At 37.0% G+C, this 27632-nt stretch overlaps 1 long non-coding RNA gene across 1 annotated transcript in view; it reads right to left on the reverse strand.

Annotated features, from left to right (window-relative positions):
• Window positions 1-236: 236 nt before the first annotated feature.
• The window catches only part of LOC138924144 (uncharacterized), a 44647-nt gene continuing 17251 nt past the window's right edge, over window positions 237-27632 (reverse strand). Inside the window, exons 2-3 of the long non-coding RNA XR_011438856.1 lie at window positions 2135-2242; window positions 237-1782 (exon numbers count right to left, since the gene is read on the reverse strand). This is a non-coding gene — a long non-coding RNA (uncharacterized lncRNA). The remainder of the gene's footprint in view (window positions 1783-2134; window positions 2243-27632) is intronic.

The following is a 27632-nucleotide window of genomic DNA, read 5'->3' on the forward strand; positions in this document are numbered from 1 at the left end:
GTTAAGTTCGCGCGCTCCGCTACAGGCGGCCCAGTGTTTCGTTGGTTCGAATCCTGGGCGCAGACATGGCACTGCTCATCAAACCATGCTGAGGCAGCGTCCCACATGCCACAACTGGAAGGACCCACAACGAAGAATATACAACTATGTACCGGGGGGCTTTGGCGAGAAAAAGGAAAAAAATAAAATCTTAAATAAAAAAAAGAAAAGAAATTCAACGAACATTTAGACCTTTTAATTCATTAATTTATTGTCTCACACATGGATTTAATAAACATTTATTGTGTTCTTACTCTGTATCAGACACTACAAGGTAAACAGGCAATTAATGAAAAATATACACAGACATGACAATACATTATTTTCAGAAAGAATTTTCTAAAATCAAAAATCCAAGCACATTTATGGATCCAAAAAACGCAATACAGCATACGTCTATGGGGGAAGGAAGTGGCAGGAAGAAATGGGGATAAGGGAATAAATAAACAAATGAATGACAGTGAAAAAAGAAAGGCATTATGCAGACTGGAAATAATTCTCTGTGAACTGAGTTTGGAACAAAAACTTACAAGTCATAGGAACTCTATATGACTCCACTCATAGGTGGAAGTTAGTATATTGATCAGGAGATCTGATTGGTGGTTACCAGGGAAAAGGGGGGGTGGAGGGAGGGCACAGAGGGGGAAGTGGTGTACCCACAACATGACTAACAAAAATGTACAACTGAAATCTCACAAGGTTGTAATCTATCATAACATTAATTAAAAAAAAAAAAAAAAACTTACAAGTCATAATGCTGTGTGGTGTGGGCACACATTGCTTCTAGAAACATGGAGAGCAACACTTAGCCCAGATGGGTTTTCAAGGAATTTCTGGAGGATGAGCAGGGGGTTATCAGATGAAGAGGGGTCAGTGAAGATATATTTGCATCTATATAAACATTCATGTATTCATCTATTTTTTATTTTATTTATAAACGTATTATGAGATCTACCCTCCTAAAAAATTTTTAAGTGTACAGTTCAGTATTATCTGTCGGCACAACATTGTACAGCAGATCTCTCGATCTTTTTTACCTTGCGTGACAGCAATTTTATATTGCCCCTCCCCCCAGTATATGTATCTATTTTCAGTTTTAATTTCTCCCCTCCCCCACCCACAAAGACAAGGGAGCACTTACACAAAGGCATGAGGGAGAAGAGCAAGCAGCTTACCGCTCAGTCAAGGGGGAGAGGGGCAAGATTTCATGTGGTAGTCAGATCACAAAGAGCCTTACAAATTACACTACAAAAATTTAATTGTATCTGGAGCAAAAGGAAGCCTGTGAAATTTTTTGTGTGAGGGCTTGAAATGGTCAGGATATTTACTCACACCCATCACTCTGAGGGCAATTAGGAGGGCAGACGAGAGGAGGGTGAAAGCAGAAGCAAGTGAACCAGTCTGGAAAAAGCGATAATTTAGACAAAAAATAATGAGGGCATGAAGCAAGGTGTGGCTGTGGTGGCGGAGAGAGTGGGGATGGGAGCAGGGCAGTGGGTAGTATGACAGGCTCCTAGGTAACAAGAAATGCCAGAAGGGGAAGGGCAAGTGACAGAGCTGTGGACTGTCCATTTACTCACTTTCAAAAGATGAAGCAAGTCATGGAAGCAACCTAGGTGCCCATCAAGGGATGAATGGGTAAAGAAGATGTGGTATATAAACAAGTAGAATACTACTCAGCCATAAGAAATGATGAAATCCAGCCACTTGTGATGACATGGCTAGAACTTGAGGGTATTATGCCTTTGAAATAAATTAGAGGGAGAAAGTCAAATACCATATAATCTCACCCATAAGTAGAAAATAAAAACAACGACAAACAAACACAAAGCAACAGTGATTGGATTGGTGGTTACCAGAGGGGAAGGGGGCACGGGGGACGACAAAAGGGGTGATTAGGCACACGTGTGTGGTGATGGATTATAATTAGTCCTTGGGTGGTGAACATGATGTAATCTACACAGAATTCAAAATATATTATGATGTACATCTGAAAGTTATATAATGCTATAATACAATGTTACTGCTAGAAAAACAAAAATTAAAATTTAAAGAAACAAAACAATATGAAACAAAAAGATGAAGCAAGTCAAACCTCAAATCTGGTTGGAAGACAGTCGGTGGACTTTAATTCAGGAGGAGCTCCGAGCACACCCGGTTTGGCTGTAGTGTACACACTGAAGTTGGCCTCTGCGTGCAAACCCTAAGAAATGACAAGGAGTATCCTTCTTTTTCACAGATTAATTTTAAGAGCAAGAAGAGCATGACTGAGTTTCATAGAAAACAAGTTAAGAAAAGGCAGAACTGGAGCTCTGTGAAAATCAGCGTCTAGTAGTGAATGTCAAAAATTCACCATTGTTTCATTTCTAAAATGTGTCAAATCTAGTCAGTAGCATGCGGTTCTAAAGAAACAACTCTAAGAGTTTTGTTTTATTTTGGCTACAAAGTATTTCCAATCAATATTAACATTTCTATAAAATAAATGAAAAACGACCAAAGTCCAGGAATTTGAGAGGGATGGAAAAAGAGTCTAAAATAAAGACCAAGCCATGCTTTGGCCAGAGTTGGGATAAGTGTTTATATATATATTTTTTAACGGCTTTATTGAGACATAATTCACATACTATAAAAATATCCCATTTAAAGTTTACAGTCAAATTGGTTCTAGTATACTCACAGAATTGTACAAACATCACCATGATCTAATTTTACATATTTATCGCCCAAAAAGAAATCCTTCCACTCATTAACAGTTACTCCCCATGCCCCGTCCCCTGGCCCCAGCTCTAGGAAACATCTAGATTTCCTTATTCTAGGTATTTTATTTAAATAGAATCATATAGTATGTGCTCGTTTGTGACTGGCATCTTTCACTTAGTATGATGTTTTCAAGATTTATATGTCGTCACATATATCAGTATTTTATTCTTTGTTGCTGAATAATTTTCCGTCGTATGAATGTGCTGAATTTTGTTTATTCATTCATCAGTTAATGGACATTTGAGTTGTTTCCACTTTTTGGCCATTCGTGTAACACTCTTATGAACATTTGTATACAAGTTCTTGCATGGACCTAGGTTTAAATTCTCTTGGATATATATCTAGGAGTGGAATTCCTATGATTAACATTTTGGTGAACTACTAAACTGTTTCCAAAGTGGCTGCACCATTTACGTTCCTACCAGCCATGTATGAAGGCTCCAATTTCTCCACATCCTGGCTAACATTTGTTATTGTCTGTCTTTGATTACGGTCGTCCTAGTGGGTGTGAAGTGGTGCCTCACTGCAGTTTTGATTTGCATTTTCCTATATGTTTATATTTTATTTTATTTATTTTATTTATTTTTAAAGATCCTATTTTTTTCCTTTTTTTCCCCCAAACCCCCCGGTACATAGTTGTATATTCTTCATTGTGGGTCCTTCTAATTGTGGCATGTGGGATGCTGCCTCAGCGTGATTTGATGAGTAGTGCCATGTCCGCGCCCAGGATTCGAACCAACGAAACACTGGGTCGCCTGTAGCAGAGCACGCGAACTTAACCACTCGTCCACGGGGCCAGCCCCTATATGTTTATATTTTAAATCTGGTGATTCAATAATCTCTTTTTTCATTATATATAAGGCAGATTCCTTTTGCATTTTTTCAAATCTTGTAAAACTTTGTAAAAATTCACCAGTCGTCTACCAACACAATAATGATGCTTAAAAGCAGTGCAAAACTCAGGCACTTGAAACATTAAGCATCTATTAGTTCGTGAATCTATGATTTAGGCTGGGCTCAGCTAGATGGTTCTGATCTGAGCTCACTCGGTTATCTGGGGGTTGGCTGAATGTTGACTGATCTAGGCTGACTCTGACGAGACAACTCAGGTCTCTTCCATGTGTCTCCTGCCCTCTAGCAAGCAAGACTAGACATGTTCTTCCCAGACAGTGGCCAGAGAACCTAAGCAGGAGTGACAAAGTGCAAATGCTTTTCTGTGCCTTTGCTTCTGGTACAACTGCTTATATCTCATTGGCCAAAGCAAGTCACATGGCTAAACTCAGAGCCAGCAGGCAAGGAAGTATGTCCACTTCTTAATGGGAAGAACTACAAAGTCTCATGCCAAAGGGTATGGATACCACGAGGGTGAAGCAACAAGGCCATTCAAGGGATCAGCCCACAACACATGTGACACTGTCACTCAGAAGAGAGATGGGTTAAATTGGTAGGTCAGCAATCGCTGCTTCACCAACCTCCACACTAGGCTGCATGTGCTCTCAGCTTTGCTGCATGAAAAATGGATCCATTAGCTACTCTCTAGGGTTAAATATTCTGGTAACAGCTGCTCTACTTTTCAAAAATAAGAAAGATATTTAGGTGGCAAATGAACACTCTATTGTTCGAAAGCCTCTCCAGCGCCATAATGAGAAATCAACACAGAACTAGATCAAACAGCAGCAGGTATTCTGAAATATTCTGGGAAGTGTTTAAACCTGGGAGAGATGACATTAGTTAAGTATTTATAAATGTCATATCATCTGTTTTAGGAAAAGCTAATAAAATATCTTGCAGACATTTCTGGTCCTCCCCAAATTGCTTCTGTAATCTATTCTATAGAATTGGCAAATGGGGAAACAGACATATCATGGGTCAATACCAGTGAAAGGACTCTCTGCATGGATATAGGATTCACAGTCCATTAAGCTTCAGGTCTGCCCTGATGTGGATCCCTCTGATGTATTACTATTATAACCTATTTTTGTTGACTCAGTTACTATGTCAGCAAAACCAAACATTTTGGCTTGTAGCCCAGCCTTGAGCTGTCTATGGAGGATATGTTTTTGCCTTTACCACCATGACAGTAATAAGCAACTGGCATTAGTTTGATTTGCATAATTGTGTGCTTCCAACTTAGACTCTGTGTCAGTAGGAGACAACTTATTGTGATGATACCCACAGCATATTATCTGTTTTGTGCTATCAGCATTTATTTATGTAAATTCCATCATTACAAGGGGTCATTTTCCAACCTTCTACCACGAAATCACATTCTCTGCCAATAAGCAGGAAGAAAATACCATAGGAGAAGAGCTGGGCATATTTTATCATTCACAGTTGTTGGTCAAGGAGTCAGAAAGGGTATTTTTGATAGTTGCGTGCTTGTTTGTTTTTTCAGGCAAGTTTGCTTTCAGGATTGACAGATATGATGACAATCTGCAAGTCTGTTGATGGCCGTTTAGTACTAATGCCATCAAACAGACACATTCTCTTTCTCTCTCGCATACACATATACACACACCACAAAGAGTGTCCGACTCATCTAAGATTTTCTTTAAGAATAATTTATGGTCTAAGAAAACATGTTGTGTTCCCTAGATGGTGAGTTGAATGCTTTCTTTGATAAGAAGCAGAACTCTGTAATTTATTCATGCAAGAGATAAAAAGATAGAATAACTAACTAGAATATCCCACTTGTAAAAGTACCTGAAAGAATGAATAGGATCCATGTGGAACATGAGAGTTCATAAACCAAACTTCACAACTCTGTTCACAAAAAATAGCCAAGCTCAACTGTGCATTTTGTCTAGAGGTAGATTTGAGCCTTCTAAGTGTCCATGTAACCGGAGCTGTAATTTATACATTTCTTTGATAGCTGTCTCTAGTTAAGCACAAAGGGATGTCAGCATTTAACCCTACTTCAAGGAGTAACAATGTAGAAAAAAGGAAAAAAAGAAAAAAACCCAGCAGTCAACCATTTTAAATCTAGTTGACACCTGTCAAAAGGAACCCTGACCAAAAGGAGGATAATTAGAATATTACTTTATTGTGAGCTGGTAGTTCCCAGCCTACTCTGTATCATGCTTCAGGCTGGTCAGAGAAGAGAAAGAAGGGGGGAAACAATAAAAATGAAAAAAATCAGCCAGACGTCACATCTCATAATTCAGCAACCTCATCTTTAACAGTTGTCCTTGCAGAGGGTCTTAATGGGAGCTCAGCTGATCGTTCAGCTCAAAATGAACTGAGAAATGATCTTTTAAGGAGTGCAACATAAAAACTACATTTGGGAAAGTTTGTAAAGAAGAATACGCAGGATTTCCCTAGATACCTTTCCAAGCCTCAGTGCTAAATCGAGAATCAACAGACAGATATTCCACTAACCCCAAACTTCTTAGTATAATCCTTTGAAAGAGTATCCTGTCAGGTGTGTGTTTTGTTTTATTTTTCACTGAACTTTTGACACTTTGGCAGGTAGGAGGGCACTGATTCACAGGTACACAATACCCAATAGTGTGGGATGCTCTTTCCTCTTGCATAAACATTTAGAGCTTCAACTCATAACTAAAAAGTTTCTCATGACTTTTTTCCCATTCTCTCCATTTCAATTGCCCTTCTCAATAATATTTCCTTTATTCTGTATTTTATAATTGAAATGTCTTCATATAAAGCGTGGAGAATCTCCTGCCACTTTGACTTCTATTGACCACCTGTGACAAATGAAACTGAATGAGAAATAGGGGGATCCAACGGTAGGCGTGATGAGGTACTGCACAAAGCGTGTGATTACGAGCTACTGGACAGGATTTAATTCCCAGACATTTGTACTATTTATGTAGCATTTGTCCGTCTTTTAACATGTTGGCTCCTCAGTTTCCTCATTTGTAAAATGCAATGGAGAGATGTAAGGGTCTTTTTAATGTGATCTTTGGAACAGCACCACGATTTATGTCATCATTTGCTGGACTGCTTGCATGTGGAATAGAACCAGGAATGGAAAAGTTAGGTCTCTTGATGTGATTTCTTGTGTGGACAAGTTCTCAAAGGGAGAGGAAAAGGTGCTCAAAGAAACACAAAGCCAAGCAAACAGAGCACACGTTCTCTTAGGAATATCTCCTCAAAAAGAGTTCAAATAAGCGACTGAGGAGAAAGGCAAAGCTGGCCATGGAAGAAAAGCTGGGAGAAGCAAAGATCTGGCCACCGCTTCATGTCCAGTGGGGGAGTTATACCGCACACATGTCAAAGGGAGAAAGCAGCCTTTCTGAACAGCCCACCACATACTTAGAGAAGTGGAAGTTGAAAGGCAATGTGAAATGTTACCTAAAAGTCAGAGGGGCAGAATAGTAACACTGGGAAAAATTATACCAACCCCAAAATGGGCAAGACAACTGAAGGATGCAGTTCAAGGAACCAAGGGAGACCCATATTTGGCAGTTGAGCAAGAAGGACTGAAGGAAATGACAGTAGCAGTCAGAAAAAAGTTAATATGTTTGGCCACTGGGACTGACAGAAGCATCTGGAAACAATGAAAGGCAGAATTTATTTTTCTCTACAAGTTTTCTTTGAAAATAACTCTCCAGTGGAACAAAAATTATAATAACCATATCCTTAACATTTCACTTGTTGTGTTTTAAAAACAGATCTAAGAAACAAACATAAAATTCTGGCTTTGTTAAATAAGTGGAATTATGATGTACCAAACAATTCTTTGTGGGCTTTCTGATTTCATGAGTTCTTACTCCACTTAGAAGAAGCCTGAGGCATAAGAAAAGCTTAATGAATACTTTTCTCTATATTCCCTACAGCCGTCTTTATGCTGCTCATCCTCTTTTGGACATATGGAAACATAATGGAAGGAATGAACAAAAGACTCAATGATGTCCTTTCTTGGCTAATGACAAAGGAAAAAACCCATGCTGATCATTTATAATGTGTAATGTCCTCATATCAAAGATAACATAATCAGAGGAGAGTGGGTTACAAACTACCCAATTGACTCAGCAGGTATCACCAAAATATTTGCAGGTTGCTTGGTAACCCAATTAAAAGTCTCTATTTAAATCCCAGATCATTAGTGACTGAAAATCACTATCATTTGATGGCTCATCTCAGTCCAGTTCTTAGGGGAGATTTTCCTACATCAAAAAAAACAACAACATATTTGGCACTAATTGGCTCCCTTGGTGACAATCTCAGCCTATAGGCCAAGAATTGAGTGGACCTCGGAGGCTAAGCTATTCCCCCAGCCTGAGAGTTGGTGCTTCTCAGCACAGGCTGAAGGACACTGGTGGGTTAATATGAGATTTTTACACAGATATTAACTGTCTTTGGATAAATTGAGATGTTCTGTATAAGGATATCACATTGGTAGCAAGTTATGTTTTTAAATTAAGTTCTATTTAAGACTTTCTTTTTAAAATATCTCTCATCTCCTCCCTTGTTCCCCATTTTTACATCCTCCCCCAAACCTACAATGATTAACATGAAGAATGCTAAATTTTATCATCTCAAAATAAGAACACTGGATTAAAGACATTGATGCTACCAAAAAGATAGACCCTGATTAAAAGGGAAATTGTTTCTTCACTAAAATTAATGGGTTGGTAGCCTTGTTACTTTGCTGGACATGATAGAAACTTCTGTAGAAATGGACAGATTTCCATAGCATTCATATAAATATAAGTGAGATTTAGCATTATTTGAATGCTTTTCTGTTGGAAATTAGTCTGAAATTGATCTTTTGAGAAAATGGGTTTTCCACAGATTGTGGTGTTGAAAGTCGTAGACAAATTCAAAATCAGTGAAGAGACATAAGCGTGGGGAACATATGGTTAGGGAATATTAGATTTGCTACTAGAAATAATGTTGTAACTATGTGTGTCTACCTTGGACATTTGACTATGAAGAAGAGCGTGATACAGAGCATTGCAAGACAAATGTGTCACATTTATGGTACAATATTTGACACAAAAAAGACAGATAATGAGAAACATACGTAATAGAACAAAGTTATGAAAAATAAAGTATAATACAAAAGAACTGGACTATAAAAGGGGCGGGGCTCCAGGCAGATGCCTACTATATCTTTGGTCCTAATTTTCTTACCTACAAAGCTGGAAATAAGGATATGCAACAACTCTTCCTTCAGAAGAGATTCCTTTACAATTTTCTTTCTACTGTTGTCTGCTTTTGGTGTACTGGGACGTGGAAAGTCAGTTATATTTTATCTTCAAGGTTTTTAACAAAAATTGTAAAATGACAAAACCTGCTGAATTTATTGGACTGCAGTATTTTCTAAAATGAATCTCAGAGGATTCGCTACAAGAAATATTTAACCAGATATATGGACACTTTTAGTTTCATTTGGCCACAGTGCCATGTAGGAGGAAGGTGGACATGTGGAGTCGTATCGAAAGAAACAGTGAAGAAAACTCCTAACGTTTTTGTAGCAATGAACCTCCTCAAGGCAGAAGTCAAGACCACAAAGATGCAGTGCCTGACTTGATAAAGTGCACAGGCTTCCAACCACTTACAAATCAGAAAGATTGGTTTTTTTCCTGAATTATTTTCTCAGAGCAGCAGAGCACAATAATTTCATATTTTCCACCGTTATCGTTAAATATTTTTTGAATTTGGGACCAGCGTTTCAGAATTTGTCTTGTGCAAATGATCCTTCATTCTTCCTTGTAGCTAAGGCTTTGAGGAGGGAAGGTTCCAGGCACTGCTCTCCAGTTGATTTCTGTGAGAATATGTACGATCCAGTTAAATCCTATCTCATTTTCTACAGCCGCAGTGTATATGTTCGGCTCACATTCGTAAAGATGATCCAGTTCTAGGAAAGTACTCGAATGTGTCATAAAGTCATGGAAGAGACTGTAGCAGTTATCTCAAGCCACTCTTTGGTGCATAAATTCTCTATAAAACATAGTTTACCAAGTAAGTTTATAAAATACTAGTCCCAAGAGTGTCTCAATGAACTAAAAAGTTTGGTGCTCAATTAATTTAGGGAATGTTGCATGCTATCCCATTCCATTGGAGAATAACAGACCCTCATAATGTCTCTGAGAAATCCTGAAGTAGGAGGCAAGCACTGTCTATTTGCTAATTTAGAGTCTCCTACACAATTTGATCATAAATCTATTTTTCTCTTTAATTCCTATTTACTTGTATTCTAAAGTTATTCTTTAAATAACTTTAAATAAACTTTAAATAAAGTTTAAATAACCTTAAATAAAGTTAGAGACTTTATTGTCTCTAACAAAGCCACAAGGCACCCTCTGTGCAAACACCTAGAGATTTTCAAGAAAAACATGATTTTTTTCCAGTAAATTCTTCCTCATTAGGAAGTGGAACACTTCTTTGTTGCCACCACCTGTTCATTGTTACAATGCACCCTAAAGACATACAGTGAATATTGACCTTGTGGCAATACCTTAGATATTTTAAGTCAAGGAAAGAATTAATTTTGGGGCTATGACTCTTCTCCTGCACGTTATACATCCCCAGTCCTCAGACATTCCTTCTGTGCCACAGATTCAAGAACATTCCCCATCTCTGAATACGCTTCGGTTTACTCCTACTTCTCTCAAGGGCAGCACTAGAGATGGATATAATATCCTGAGGGGCTAGAACAGAGCAGAGCAGAGGAAGACTGCCACCTACCCCATGGAGTAGTCAGTTGTTTATCAGGTGGTCAGGATTACTTGCTCTGCTTTTGCCTAAGAAGACCTGTAAGAGATGTCCACTATGGTGGGCAGAATTCTAGGATGGCCCCAGATTTCCTGCTCTCCTCATGCTCATTCCCAGAACAGTCCCTGAGGCTATGAATATGATGGATTTTACTCACAGAGATTACATTATGGCACAGTTGACCTTAAGATAGTGTGGGCCTCACATAAGCACATAAGCCCTTGAAAAGCAGAGAATTTTCTCTGCCTGCTCCTACACCAGTAAGTCAGAGATTCAAAGCAGAAGGATTCAAAGATCCATCGCTAGCTTGAAGATGGAGGGGGCCACATGGCATGGGATGTAGGTGAGGTGACCTTTAGGAGCTGAGGATAGCCACTGGCTGATAGCCAGCAAGGAAACGGCCAGCAGGAAACGGGCACTTCAGTCCTAAACCACAAGGAACTGAATTTGGCCAAAAATCTGAATGATCTTGGTAGTAGATCTTTTTTCAGTACCTCAGGATGAAAACTCAAGTCAGGATAACACCTTGATTTTGGCATTGTAGGACCCTGAGCAGGGAACAGAGTAACACTGTGCTGGATTTCTGACCTACAGAACTCTGAGCAAATAAGGATATTTTTAAGCCGCTAACTTTGTAGCAATTTGTTGCACAGAAATAGAAAATGAATAAGTCCAGATGACTGAAGCTCATCATCCTTACCACATTTTGCTTTTATATGTGCTGTATGATATATGTCAATAATGCATTTTCCATTTGCTCTGGCTGAACAGCTTTAAGTATCTCACATAAATAAATATTACTTGCATGTCTCCTTTTCTTTGCTTTCACTAAGATACTGCCAGCTTGCAGCCATTCTCTGATTCATAGATTTCCCTACAAATTCATATTTTATGGACATACAGATCTATCTAATTTTTTGTACTTCCTTTGGACTTTTTCATTAAGATATGCCCTTTCAGTTTCAAATTCTAAGTGTGAGACATACGACATACTTGATTAAATATTTATAATAGTTATTTATCTTTTTCTATTAAGATTGTAAGTTTACTCTGTTGATTACTCAAACCCTAGTATTATTATGCTGATTGACCTCAAGTATTGATTATGACTTCTCCTCTCATTTGCTTTTTTCTTATGAATTCCTTGGCATCTTCTCTGCTAATATCTTTCTGACTCATGTTCTTTGTCCTTTATAATAATTGATATTAAAAATTTCTTCTTCTACATATTATCTTCAGTTTGATCAGCTCTTGTATCACTCATTCTTTCACCAGCTCTCTTAGTCCATCGTTGCAATATTTTGAGCCAAAGTTTAAGACACATCTACCTTTTCCGTGGTACTCTTTTGTATCGAAAGCTCTTCACTGCCTATAACCTCATTTCTCTTTCTGAATCCCAGCCTTAAAATGAATAAAAAGGTAGAGTTGTTACCTGGGGCCCCAAATTCTTCAGTGTTAGATCACTGTAGGATTTGTTAATGCTCTTCCTTTGGCTTTCCTTGTCCTGCGTGGATAAGCAGTGATAGATAGTAGTTAGAGGGTCTAGTGAGCCTCAGCAGCTACAGTGTTGAATAGATCCTCTTCAAGAAGTAGCAAATCCCCCAATGGACAAGCCGTTAGAGAGGAGTGCTACCATGTCCTCCTAGGTTTGTTTTTGGAAACATTAGCCATTCCTTCTCAGTCTCCTTTGTTGGCTCCTCCTGCTCTTTTGCGACTATGTACACACTTTGACTATGAGCTCAGTTTGGGCTGGAATTTAGACTTGAAGGCGAGATAAAGGACAGTATCATTTGGATCCCATGTACATGCTTGGCTGGCTAACAGAAATCTTAGTGAACAATGAAACATCCCCTTCCCTTTTGTTCTTTTAATGGAAATTAAGGAGTTATACTTTGAAAATATGATTCCAATTATCTGATTTGAAAATGGCTAGCGATCTATGTTACTAAATATCAAAGATTAACATCTGCTATAGCCTGAATGTTTGTGCACACACCCCGCTCCCATTCATATGTTGAAACCTAATCCCCAACCTGAAGGTATTTGGAGGTGGGAACTTTTGGAGATGATTAAGTCACGAAGGTGGAACTCTCATGAATGGGATAGTGCCTTTATAAAAGAGACCCCAGAGAGCTCCCTCGCCTCTTCTGCTATGTGAGGACACAGCAAGAAGATGGCTGTCCATGACCTAGGAAGCCAATCCTTACCAGACACCGAATCTGCCTGTACCTTGATCTTGGACTGCTCAGCCTCCAGAACTGTGAGAAATAAGCATCTGTTGTTTTAGCCACCAGTTTATGGAATTTGTGTTTTAGCAGCCAGAATGGGCTAAGACTGTATCTAATGGCATTTGCTTCAAATTGCCACATAGTTCCTAGATCTCAGGAAGAGCAATGGGTTTGTCTGATTCTCCAGATGACAAATTTCAAGGGAAGTTCTATCTTTGGTCTTGATATCCCGAAGAGTGATTATTGAATTTAAGCACCTCAATTAACCCTTGGTCTACTCCGATAGTATCTATCTTTTGTCACTACTATTTATTGTAATTGTTTAATTGCTTTAGTTCTGAAAACTTGAGTAATTGGTGAGTGGGTGTAGTACATGCACATGCATATAGGGGTGATTCTCTTTGGTTACCATGCTTTTCCAAATATTTTTCTATGCTTTCCTTTTTAACTATTCATTCTGAAACTCATATCTATTATTTTACTTTCCCATTATCCTATAAACTTAGTAAATACTCTTGATTTTTGCTTTATAAATTTTCACGTTAATCAGCATCTCTCTAATTAGTTCAACATTTTCATTAATATTTGCTTTGAATATCTACATTTTCCTTCAATTTCAAACCACAAAATCTGAAAATATTTCTTTAACTACACAAATTTGGCAAATTTGTGTGCAAATTCTCTTCCATCCTCTCTTTTCAATAACAATAATTAAAAATTATCAGAACATATTTATACTGCTTATAAAACATTTTTTCCCTTTCCTGTGTGCTCCATAAGAGCAACACAATGTTATTTTCTGTTATGTAGTTTAATCCTAAAGCAGGATGACAAATTAAATGTGAGTTGGGCTCTAAAATAATTAAGAAAAACATCTTATATATAGAAAAAGGGCCATTGAAGATATCTTAGAGAAAGGTCATGTTGAAGACCACAAACCAGTATTTTCCTTCAGCATTGGAACAGACTATTGTTTCCTTAGTTGAGTTTCAGATAAAATCATTGGCATGAATTTAAGTATCATGTTCTACTGAAAATAAGTATTTTTAAATGATAAAATTGTTCTTCCCTCAGTGATAGACAATTACCGAATGGAAAGCCAAAACATGTCTTCATTTCTTGCTTGATAGGAGATTCATGCTCCTTTATTGGAATTGTGGTAAGAATCTTTTTTTTTTTTTTTTTGACTTGCTTGCTTTCTCCTTTTGGCAAAGACAGCTGAATTTACACAATTTAAATCTGTGGATCAAGTGAATACACGTACAGGATGATATATTGGTATGATAACCATTTGGTTTTAGTTGAATAACCTTAGAATGACGAGACAAAATAAAATATCTTTTATTTTATTTGCTCTCATGATATAGTTTAAACTTTTAACTTTTATTTTGCCCTGTGAGAAGTGAGAAAATGAAGACAGGAAAGGGAAAAAGAAAATTAAGATTTATTGAGCATATATTCTATGGCAGTAATTTTACATTTTGTATGCCATCAAATCTTCAAAATAATCTCATAAAAATGCATTATTTTACCCATTTTATGGATAAGAAAAGACTCATCATTTGTTGAAGACCATACACCTGATACATACAGATGCTTCTCTAATCTTCCAGAAAGCAGTCAGATTCTAAGGCCCAAGTTCTCTCTAGAAAGCTCCCCACCTCCTGCTCACCTAATGGCGTTCCTATTTTAAGACAATGGCTTTTAGGACAGCAGACTGAGGTTTCCAAGGCCTTGTTGACTCTCCCATAGTCCAAGTACAGCAGTTTTTATTCCTTTGTAAGAAACAGGAAATTTATTCCCTGTGGATCTGCTTTATGTGTACTCTGCTCGCAAAGAGGTCTAATGTTTTATCAAGAGCTTTTGAACTGCAAACCAGATGACTTTTTTTTTTAAAGTTACTGGAAGTAAAACGTTCTTGATATAAACAAAATGGAAGCACCTCAGACTATTGGATCAGAAACAAATTTAAATCCCTATGTTTATACTCACAATGATGTGCTATAAACGGAGCAAAGCACATTTTATTGTTTATACTTCTGAGTGCCTAAAATTAACGCCATAAACACGAGTGCGTTTTTTTCCTTAGTGCTTATCAGGTGTGTGTTTGTGTGTGTGTGTGTCTGAAGCTACCATTTCCTCTTTACGATTCATTGGTAGACTATCTAATTTAAAAAATAACAATATTTCTAGGAACTTTTTTCTACATAAATCAGCATAGTGTGTAGGCCCATGATTGAAGTTGCACTTAAATACACAATGCCAATGATTTCATGCAAAGTTAAAGATGGTGGCTTTTAAATCATAGAAGTGTAGTAGTTCAGAAACGTCAAAAGTGAACCTCCTAATTCCCTTAAAAAATAGTTGAGACTGTGGAGGAAACAAAAAGTGGTTGGCAATTAGTGAACTGAGGACATAAATCCTCTGTATAGATTGACTTCTTAATGTCACAAGTCAATTTAGAAATTATGTACAAAATAAATCTCTTTCCTCTCATTGCACCAATGTATTTAGCATAATCATCAGCATCACTGGAGACAGAGATTGAAAACTAAATTGTTCACTGTCTCCAAGACAAACCCCAAATAAGAAACTTGATATTCTGCATAAACTCTATCTCTGGAATATGCTTTTGAAAAAGCATGGTATAATTACATGTGGCGTTATAGAGACTCTTGTGTTTATAAATATTTTCAAAAGCCTTTGAAATTGTTTGTAAATCCAAAGTTTATAAATGACTTATGAAATCCGCAAATTTGCTAAATATGTTTCTGTGTTTTTGTATTATGCTCTGTGATTTTTCTTTCTATGTGCTGTAAGTCAAAGAAAATGATATACAATATGACTAGATGGGACTAAAATTTCCAAACAAAAGAAGCATCTGTTTTTCTAATTTAGTTTTTGAATTGATGTTGGTTTCACAATTGGTTACACTGCAAACAATGTGGTTCAAATGACAATAACATTGATTACAATTCTACTTTGCACTAAGAGCACTTTTCATCCACGATTGTCAACTCCCTTAACCAGCAGTAACTAAGTCTTTCAGCACCTCTGTACCTTGGATATTGTTTTACCCAATCTGAAGCAGATTGAACTGTATCTCTGGAGGAAGCTGACAGTTTTCATGAAGCCATAGATGGCTAGAATTTTATAGATTGGATTGGAAGGCTTATCTTTTGATGTACATTTTGAAATTTTGGATTAAGCTATATATGACTATGGTTTCTCCACTATGCTTATCTTTCCAACACTTTGAAATAACTTCTGGGTCAGGGACCATGGACCAGGTAAGCTTTGCCTCACATTAATTCCTCTTTTCTTTGTGCTTCTATGCAGTGTGTTCCTGCTTCCTCTCTTAGCCGGTGGAAGAGGCCATATTACAAGTGAGTACCAGGCCTCCAGAGTGTCATGCTATCATACAGACCTTTGACTTCTGATGTGGTTTCCATCAATTGCTTTAGTCCAAACTTTCACTTTGAAGATCATCTAAATATCCATATCTGCACCTTGATTTTTTAAAAATCTTTTTATATCTGTGCTGTGTCCAAATAGATTGTGAGTTCTTCAAAACAGAAGAAATTTACATTCCTTGTATTTTCGTCCAGTCATTTGGTCATTCAGCAAACACTTACTGAGTAACTACCGTGTTTAAAACAGCATGCTCAGTGCGGGCTCATAGGAGCCACTGAACACATTTTCCTGGTTAAAATACTTATTATTTCAATAAGGTGAGAACTCTAAGGAAAACTCATTGGAGACTGAGTTGACCAATGTGCTCTACTGAAATCTTTTCACGCTGTAATTTGTGTCTATAATATTAGAACTTTTCCACTGTGTAATTTTTACAGTTATGATATCTTAGTCCTGATGACAACCATTTTGCTTTTTCTCTGTTGAGTGGGAATCATATTACTCTATGACCTGGAAATGGAAAGCTCTGAACCATCTCCCAAGGGTTTTGCTTTTACTGTGATGCCTCCAGTGATTTCATTAGTTTTTAGTTGTGTATTAAAATACCACTTTTGCCTAAGGTAAACTTAACAGGCATTTTTTAAAGTGACAAGAACAAAATGTTATAGTAAGGTATTAAATGGAGATCATTTCTCAACAGTGAGACCAGACTTGTTTTAATGTATGCTTCATCAAATGGTATTTTATACTTCAGCAAGAAGAAATTGCCAGCTCAACTGTTTAATTACTACCCCACTGAGAAAACCCAAAATGGCCTATTACCTGATTCCTTTTCATGCCATTTTTGACATTACTCAGACATGTCAACCTTACTTGAATGGCCTTATAAGACAATGGATAACCAACCTGATTCTGGAATGAGGAACACTTGCAGCACAGAACCTGCTTTCGCCTCTAATGAACTATATAATCGTGAAGAGAGAATTTTGTCCCAAGTAAAGTCAGTTTTGCCACCTGGGAAATGGAAGAATAAAAGAGTATTTCCATAGGTTAATGTGCGGGATACTTAGAAAGGGACCTAATACAAAGCAACCACTCAAGAAATGTTAGCTAATGCTATTATAATGGTTTTCAAATAAATCAAATTTATGCTAAATTTATTGGAATAGATGAATCAAGTCATATGGGATCACAGATAAGTTAATAAATTATTCTTAACTGGTTAGAGAGCAACTGACACTTTTGGTGATTCTCAATCTATCATTATTATGCAGAGCCTCACCATGTAGTTTGATTGAAGTGACTATAGAGTCACTTAGTATCTATAAGAGACATTTAGTCATCACATCACAATACCATTATGATGTGGCTAATATGGTGTTCAGTTTACAATCGTGGAAACTGAGGATCAGCATGAGAAAGTGATTTTTGAGGGTAAAACAACTGTGAAAGGGGCAGGCCTTGACTGTAGGTGTGTTAGCTTCCACATATTGTATGCTTTCCAATAACATTCTAGTTAGCATTACCTAAATGTAATTAACAATTAGTTATTTTTATCAAGAAAATCAAATCATCACTGCTGATCTAATATTATTAAATGTCTGTTACTTGCTCAATAATATGTAGCAGGCTTTAATGCACATTTTTGTAAACATAATCCTTCAGTCATTGGCTATACTTATTGGGCATCAACTCTGCTGCTGTACTAGCTACCAGGGATATTTCAAAGAAGATACATTCCTCACTGTAAAGAGCTTGCAATGTCACATGAGAAAGACACAAATGATCACACTATTACAGAACAATATGAGTGTCAACACAATGGATTTTTTCCCCATTATCCCCATCTTATAGATGAAGAAGCAGAGGCTTAGTGAGAAACATAAGCAACAGTAAGACAATGATTAATGTGAAGAACAGCCTGGATTCAAACTCAAAGCTTTCTATCATTTATCCTTTTTAAAATTTCAATGTACCGTGCCCATGGGCATTGTCAGCAATGGATTTCTACTGCTTAGGGGCACAACTCTTTGTGTAGCTGCATCTTGATGGGTGTGGTTCTAGACCTGTGTGGCTCTGACCTGAGGAACTGTTTAATAACATGGAATGAATATAAAATATGGCAGACACAGTTGTTTGCATACTAACCACCATTTCCCATCTTCTTCGTTATTAAAAAAGAAAAAAAAAAACACAGTTTTTTTCAGGTGTCTCATACCCATGCATTTCTGGATTCTCCCTAGCTCCAGCAAGTAAACCATGATTGGTGAAAAGAACCAGGGCAAGCCCATTCTCCTTGACAGTTTTGGTTTAGTCCTATTATGCAGTTCTGGCAAATAGGCTGAGAGGAGACATCTGCTGAGAGCCATCTGGATAAAAATCCATTAAAGAGATACACAGAAAGAAAGACTCCATTTTATGCTTTTCTACGTTTTGTAGCCATCTTGGGTCCATAAAAGGCAAATCAACTTACTGAGGATGACAGATCATAAAGAGAGAAAAAAGTGAGGTCATTGATGATGTCAATATGCCACTGAATTATTCAACTGTCAAACTACTTTACCTCCAGAGTTCTAAATATGTGAAATAATGAGTTTTATTTATTGCTTAAATAACTTTGTGTTGGATTTTCTCATTTTTGTAGGAAAGAAGTGTAAAAAGGTATTTTTGTGGGATTCCTCACATAAGATCTTAAAAAACATTTTCGTTTTTCTTATTTGAATTTTTTTCATGTTCCTCGTTCCTCCTGATATGATTTTTCATGACATCTATATCCTAAGGTCATATTGAAGGGTCTAAGATGAAGTTTAAACTCTCTGATTGGGTCCAACTTTGGATATCAAACCTTGATTTGTGAAAAAGGCTATAATTCCTGGGCACCTGAGACACTCAAAGACACTTATGGATTGATCAGCTTCAAAGACATCTTAATCCAGAAATGTGTTTGATTATCTAAAAGTACAGAGCAGAAGTGGGGCAATAAAGCTAATTGCGATATATAAATTTGGATGGCAATCAATGAAAAAATGATTCTCTTTTACTCAATGTTATTGCAGCCATAGAAGGCAAATGAAACTAGGTGGAAATCAAAAGATCTAAGAGAAATAATAGAATATTTTGCTATGCAGATGTGCTAAGCTGTATTGTTCTGATATTCAGTCAAAGATCTACCAGTACTGTAGGGGAGGTTGTAGAAAATAAATATGTGTTTTGTTATCATTTTTTGTGTGACTCTATAGTAGATACTTAATCTACAAAAAGATGGATGCAACATAATCTTTGCCTACAGAGTGGCTACGACATGGAGATGACAATTGGTGGACAAGTGACTGAACAGTTAACGGTTTACTGCCATAAGTGCTAAACAGAGATGTGCCATGCAGTGCTTACAGGGATGGCCTAACTGTCTGAGAATTGATGGTAGTGGATTACAATTGGGTTAGAGAAAAGAAGTTCCACAGAGAAGGAAGCACCTGATCTGAATCTTAAAGAACGCACTCAAGGAACTGCAAATAGCTTAGGGTAGCTAGAATGCATCCTCCATGGGGAAGTATGGCAGGAAATTAAGCTGCAGAGGTAGGTAGGAGCCAGATTGTGAATAGGGAAAAAATAACAAGGAACTACATTAAGGTAGTGGGGAATGGGCAGTGGAATTAACTAATTGGTCAGGTGGCTACTTATCTCATTAAATGTATCATCCAAACTGGAATAAGTTTTAGAGAGAAAGTGAGCACAATTAATAATTATGATAGATAACAGGTATAAATTGGAACTGTGTGGGGTAACTTAGGGTGGACAGCCACGCTAGTCAAATTGGAATATACTCAAGAACTCTTCATTTGACAGAATTAATGGTACATAGTGGCTGATCTCTTCTGGAGGTGGTGAGTGAGGACAAACAGCACAGAATCATCCTCAGCCTTCTGATGCAAGCAAGACTGATGGTGATTACTTTCAACAAGATAAGAAATATGGAAGAAGGGTCAGGAAGTTAGAGAGAGAAAATGAATTATGTTTTAGACATGTTGAGTTTGAGATGTTGGTAGGAAATCTAAGTAGCCCTGTCTGTAGAAACCTGAAAAGTGGATTAAGAAATTAACAGAGAGATGTTCAGTACTACAATAAAACTTTGGGACTCATTAGAATAAGATGGGAGTTGAAGCTGTGGGGAAGGTTACTTTTGCCTTCTCTCACTATATACAATGAGAGAAGATAAAAGAAAGGATCCTCATGAATAACAACAAAAAAATGGATCATATGAAAGAAGAGAATTCCATGGAGGAAACTGAAAAAAGTCATCAAAGACACAGGAAGAAAACATAAAAAGAGTGTAATGGAAGAAAAGGTGAGAGTTATTTCAGTAAGTATACTGAATGGACATCTATAGTTTTGCCAATGTGTCTCTCTCTTTCTCATCTGGAAATAGAGTTCCTTTATCTGTGAGAGCCCCATCCCCTGTGCTCCTTGTCCCTAACACACACACACACACACACACACACTCTTCAGCACTAGGATTGATCATTTGATGCCAGTTATTATAGATCATCTTTCCCAGAAAATAATGATTCATTCAAGTGTAGTAATGTTACTTAAATCTATTTCTCCCAGGTATTGTAATCTTGATTGAATTGGCACATGGAGACGTGGTGGTGGGAGTGAATCATTCCAATACTAGTTTTCAAAAGGGACTGTCCATGAGATCCTGACTGAGATCCATGAGTCAGCCCTGGTTCCTCTACTTCATAAGCCCTGGTTATTCTGTCTTTCCTTAGATTCTGTGAATTAACTAGTAACCTTACAATAAACTTCCTTTCTTTTTTCTTTTGGTTTCTGTTATCTAGCATTGGTTTCTGTCTCTCACAATCAAAGAACTTCAAATGATGCTAAAATTGGGAACTGGAAGTGGAGTGTAATGGTATCTAACAAGTTGTTGGTTGAGTGGAGGACAATTAGATGCCCTGCTCCAGACAGAGAAATTGGCAGACTACTTAAAATACAGCAAAGCATGTGATCAACCTATTACCTGTTGTGTTTTGTGAATTGGACCAAGTGCTAATGAAATTGGAGTGTTAGTATACTTGATAGCAGAAATGTCAGGATGCTGGAATGTAAGGCTTCTTAGTGTAGTCTTCAACATAGTTCTACAAAAAGGAAATATTTCAGTCTGAGCTGGTTCATGTGGAAGCAGAGAAGTAAGGCAATGAGCCTGCCCGAGGGAGGTCATTTATGACTTTGACTAGGGGTTTCAAGGTGGTTGAATGTTTGTTAATCATTCCTTTTGTTGAACGGAAGAGTCAGATTCTCTTCCCCCATGAAAATGAATGTAAACCTACACAGGAGCAAGACTTGGTGGTAGAGAAATTTGCAAACAAAAAGGAGCTAAAGAAGGTGATGAGGCGAACTGACCACCTCTTCTTCTACCACAGACCTCCTGCTGTTTAGCTTTTGCTTGATAAACAAAAATTATTATCGCTAATGTAAAAGAAAGAAAGCCACTGGTGTATGGTCTAGTGGCAAGTGGGAATATCAGATTGAGTGCTTTAAAATTGCTGCCTTTTGCTTAGCATTTTTCCCCTAAGGTAGATACAAGACAGTACTTAGGTTCATAGATCTTGACTTATCAAAAATTCTGAGTTTGTGGGGCCGGCCCCAGGGCCAAGTGGTAAAGTTCATGAGCTCCACTTTGGTGGCCCAGGGTTTCGCTGGTTCGGATCCTGGGCGCGGGCACAGCACCACTCGTTAGGCCACGTTGAGGCGGTGTCCCACACGCCACAACTAGAAGGTCCCACAACTAAAATATACTGCTATGTACTGGGGAGATTTGGGGAGAAAAAGCAGAAAAAAAAAAAAAAAAAGAAGATTGGCAACAGTTGTTAGCTCAGGTGCCAATCTTTAAAAAAAAATAATAATTCTGAGTTTGACTACTAACCTAGGAGTCACAAAAATACAAATAATCCAGCAGTTGTCTAAAATCATGAGGAAGTTATATAGCCAAGGAATCCCAGAGCCTGGTAAATAGAGGCTTGTATTTGCTCAATGCCTGCACCATTTCCTGGTTCCCAAACGCCAACCACCAGGAATTGATCTGCAGAAACAGAGAAGTCTCCAAAAGGAAAATACTCTCCATTTTCCCTCCTTTATGAGGCAATAGAGCGCAATGGATAAGGTAAAGCCAAACTACAGCCAGGCCACTTGACCAAGGAGCTCATTCCTCTGCCAGGGCAGACAGACTTGGTTATCCTTGACCGTCAGGGCATGCTATAGGTGCTCATCCATTTCCTCAAATACATCACAATCTCTTTTGTATCTGTGACTTTGTATACTGCCTTCCCTCTGAATATCTCTTTTTCATGTGATTTTCCAAGACAACCCTGTGCATTCTTCAAATCCCAGCCTATACATTTTCTTTCTCAAGCCCACCCCTCCCTCATCGCAACCCCCTGCTTGGATTCGCTGCCCCACTTTGTGCTCCTGCTGCAGCTAGTGCATTCCTAGACTTCCTTCACTTATTTTCTTTGGCTCTGTGGTCCTTCTTTCCATCATGAAATTATGCATTACTTTAGGTCAGAGTAAGTTGCATTTCCCTTTGTTTTTTCAGGGCTTAACCCAACATCTGCCTTCAAAATTACAAATTACAAATATTATTAAGTGCTCAACAAACACTCTCTGAATTCATGAAGAAATCAATCAGTATAGACTATTCACTCAAGAAGATTTACTGTGAAAGCAATGAGTGTAGAGTGGGGACTCAATAATGAATGTGAGCATTAATTAAGCCCTTACCATGTACCAGATACTCTTTTATGGGGTTTATATTTCATTAAGTCATTGACTCTTCAAAACAATCCTCTTTAAAGCAGCTACAATTATTATCCCCAGTTTACTGATGAGGAAACTGAAGAACAGAGAAGTTAATAACTTGTCCTAAATTATACAATCCATGAGTGCCAGAGGAGAATTTAGCCCAGGTAGTCTGACTTCTTACCCAGTTTGATAAACCACTACTCCAAACTGCCTTTGTTGAGCATGAGAAAACTAGATACAAAATCCACTTATTTTTCAAATGTTCATTTAAACGTTTACTTGCAAACCAGCAGGGAGTTTCAGTTTTATCCAACTAGCTTTTTAATGCTATCTAGACTTTAGGGAGCTTAAAACTTAACCTGTTGATTGGATTCTAGAAGACCAAAGTGCCTTTTGAATTATGTCTGACATATATGGAAATGCCAAAGCAAATCAGATTATAAATCAGGCAAATATTGCCACGAGCACTTGTCTGAAGGTAGTGACTTTTGACTGTCATAGAAATATTTCAACGGTGATTACATAGACATTTTTCATGATTATAGCACAGGTGGTTTTGCAAACTAGGTAAACTTGGCTGTGTTAACTGGCTATTGGTTCTTTCAACTAAATTTTTGATTGCATAATAATAAAAACCCCTAAAGGTTCATATAGTTTTAAAGTAAACCAAACTAATTAGCAGCAAATTAATTTGAATTTATTGGTTGGATTAAACTGACGTTAATTACTGTCATTTACTTTCTGACTGTATATGCCTCCAACGCTTCCCCTGCGCTCCACATCATTTTGAGCTAATCTTTTTTGGTAAAATGTCTCTTGAATTGTAAAAGAAATGCATATTTTCCTTGTCAAAAACTATGATGTAGATAAGAATTGACATTTTGAGATATTTTCTTCCAATCTTTAATTTTGTAAATTTAGAGTTACAGCTATATCGATAGACGAATGTATTTAGATAGACATAGATACAGTGAAGGTATATATTTTTAGACAATATCTTCAGTTTTCATTTAAACTAAAAATTTTCCATGTTATTAAGTACTTTTTAAAAGCTATCAAATAGAGCATTCTATGGGTACCTCTTAATTAATTCTGCTATTCCTCTACTGCTGCACATTCGAGTCATATTCAGGATTTATTTTAATAACCGGATAAATGGCAAAATTACTATGCATAAATCTTTGTTCATGTTTCTGATTATTACTTGGGGATTATTTTTTATAAATATAATTACTAGGCCAAAGAATGTGCAAGTTTTAAGGTGTACTTTATATGCATTTTAAAATTGCTTTTCAGAAAGATTGTCCTAAATTGTTGCCTACCAGAAAAGTGTGACAATGTCCATTTCATATCCTTGTCCACAATGAGAAATATGATAAAAAACTGCTAATTTGGAGAGTAAAAATTTTATGACATTCATACTTTTATTTGCATTTCTTTATTTGTGAGTTGAATTTTTCCATATATTTATAGCCTACTTTCATTTTTTCTATAATGTTCATATCATTTATGGGGTGTTTTTCATATTGATTTATGTGTGCTTTTTTGGTGGTATGGCTATTAACACTTTGTTCATTATTTTTGTGGCCACTGTTATTATGACTTATTTTAATCTCATGTATATATTTTGGGTTGTCTTAAATCTTCCCCTGCTAAATGTTTTGACTTTATTATAATATTTAATCAGATAAACCACCTGAGTTATGTCACTGAAATCGCACCAATAACGTGCCAAATAGTTAAAACATTGGCAAATAACTAGACAGCTGACTGAATTTTTCATCTTTCTTGTTAATAATATCAATTTCCAAGTCTCCACATTAATATTTAGGATATAAGTGTTTAGAATGAGTAAACACTGATTTAAAATTAAAGAAATTGACCAAGTGTGTTCTTTACTGATTTTATATTGCAAACATTCCGCTGGGCACAGAGATGAAAATAAGGTCTGACCTTCAGTTTTCTGCTCTAATCATTGGCTTTATTCAGAGAAAATTCAGAGCAATTAAAATGCTATCAGTTGCAAGATCCCATATAAGCAAATCCTGCGGCTCTGATTTATTTGCTATTCATTTAACGGTGTGATTCTGCTCTAAAGGGTTTCACAGTTGCCGGAACATTTGCAAATCTCTAATCTTCAACCTATAGAAATTATTTTTAAATATGCAAAATATAGGCACTTTTGAATTTTGGAGAGAATTAAATTTAGTTGTATAAACTATTAAAATTATATTGTAAACTGGGCAATAATTTCATTAGCCTGTTACAGAGAGGTTAATGAAATACATGACAAAACCAAATGCACTATAATCTAATTAAATATGATTTAACCTCCTCAGCATTCATATTTATTGCTCTTACATATTATTATTGTTTACATTTACATATACGTCATTGTACAATTGCAAAGTTAAGACTTTAACCTGGTCTAGTTTAAGTGGCAGATATTTTTGACTAACTGCTCATTTTCAGTGTATACAAAAGATATCTGAACCCAAATATCATGTTGTCCTTCTCAGTTCATCTTTCAGTTAGACTCAACATTATAACAATCCTGTGTGGCTGTGTGGAAGAAAACATTGGAAAAGACTGTTGATAAGGCTTATGAATATTGTCAAATCTTTCTTCACTGGAATAATTAATCATATCCTGACATAACAGTAATACACGATGAAATATGAGATTTTGGTCATGCAAAATAATATTTCATGCACTAACAATACAAATAATATAATTTTAGAATTTATAAATACATTGTATTTATGTACTTATCATAATACAATAATTTTTTTGCAATTATGTTTAGAACTAAATGAACATAGTCTTTAAAGCAGGAAAAATGTTCAGAGCATGTGTAGTGCTGTGCTCAGCACTCAGTTGTTGAGCCAATAAAAAATGACACAATGATAGTGTAAATGCTGTTGGAAAGTTTGGGGCTACATTTGTTAGTACTGGACATTTGAGATGTGAGGTCAATAAGCTTAAGCAACTCAAACCTGTTTTCCTTACTTAATCTGGCTGCCTAGGCAGGTACCTTCTTTATCCTCACACCTCCATGAGTCACATTCCCAAATCTGCGCCCTTGAAGCAAGCGAATGATCTTTTCTCATTCGGTAGCATTGTTCTTCCTCAAAGATGCACCTTCTCCTTTCCCATCACCCGCACTGGTCCAGTTCAAGATCTTAGTAGCTCTCACCTAGACTGCTGCAGCAGCTTTCTAAGTGGTTACTTTATTTCCAGCCTCATTTCTAATAGGTACCAGATTTGTTTATTTAAAGCAGAAGTCCAGCCGTAGCATCCCCCTAATTTAAACTCTTCAGGAAAAGCTGGAACCCTCATACATTGCTGGTGGGATTGTGAAATGGTGTAGCTACTTTGGGAAATGGCATGGCAGGTTGTTAAAAAGTTAAGCATGAGGCTGGCCTGGTGGCATAGTGGTTAATTTCACACACTCTGCTTCACAGGCCCGGGGTTTGTGGGTTCACATCCCAGGTGGGGACCTACACACCACCCATCAAGCCATGCTGTGGCAGCATCTCACACACAAAATAGAGGGAGATTGGCACAGATGTTAGCCTAGTGACAGTCTTCCTTAAGCAAAAAGAGGAAGATTGGCAGCAAATGTTAGCTTAGGGTCAATCTTCCTCACCAAAAACCAGAACAAAACAAAAAAAAGTGTTAAGCATAAATTTACCATATGACCCAAAAATTGTATGCAAAACCATATGTTTTTGCAAAGAGTTGGATGTGAATGTTTATAGCAGCATTATTCGTAATGACCAAAAATTGGAAACAATCCAAATGTCCATCAACTAGTGAATAGATAAATTATAGTATATCCTTACCATGGAATATTATTTGACAATACAAAAGAATAAACATCGACACATGTTACAACATGGGTGAACCTCACAAACCGTGCTAAATGAAGGAAGTCAGATGCAAATGACCATATACTGTATGATTACATTTATGTTAAATGTCCAGAAATGGCAACTCTATAGATACAGGAAGCAGATTAGTGTTTTCCTGGGCCTGGGGAAGGAATGCAAAGTGACTAAAATGGGTATGAAGTATATTTTGAGATGATTGAAATATTCTAAAAATAGGATTTGGTTAATATTGCACAACTCTATAAATTTAGTAAAAATCTTTGAATTGTATGCTTAAAACAAGTGAATTTTAAGATATGTAAATTATACATTTTAATAAAACTATTTAAAAACAAAGAAGGAGGAGGCTATGCATATGTGGGGACAGGGGTTACATGGTAAATCTCTGCATGTTCCCTTTAATTTTGCTGTGAATCTAAAACTGCTCCAAAAGAATCAGTCTCATTGAAAAAGAAAAAAACCAACATAAAAAGGAATACGGGGAATTTTTTTAAAGAAAACAAAAGCAGAGACACTTGGAGTGAAATAAAAATGGAAAAATGTCTAAAAGAAACAAAAAAACAAACAATCCGCCAACAAAAACAACAAACTCTTCAAGAGCTCCTGATCCCAGGATCCAGCCTAGGCTCCGCCTACCGCTCCCAGGATGCTCTCCGTTCTTGTCTCTTGCCTACCTCTCTGCTCATATCTTATTGTTCCCAGTGTCACTAAGTGCAGGTTCACCCTGCTATCCGAAAGTTTGCTTTGTGCCACCTTGCTTTTACGAAAGAACCTACATTAGAACCTGTTTTCGCCAACGGAAAGAAATCCG

This window comes from Equus caballus, chromosome 5 (genome assembly GCF_041296265.1).
Source record: "Equus caballus isolate H_3958 breed thoroughbred chromosome 5, TB-T2T, whole genome shotgun sequence".
In the NCBI taxonomy this organism is placed as follows: domain Eukaryota; kingdom Metazoa; phylum Chordata; class Mammalia; order Perissodactyla; family Equidae; genus Equus; species Equus caballus.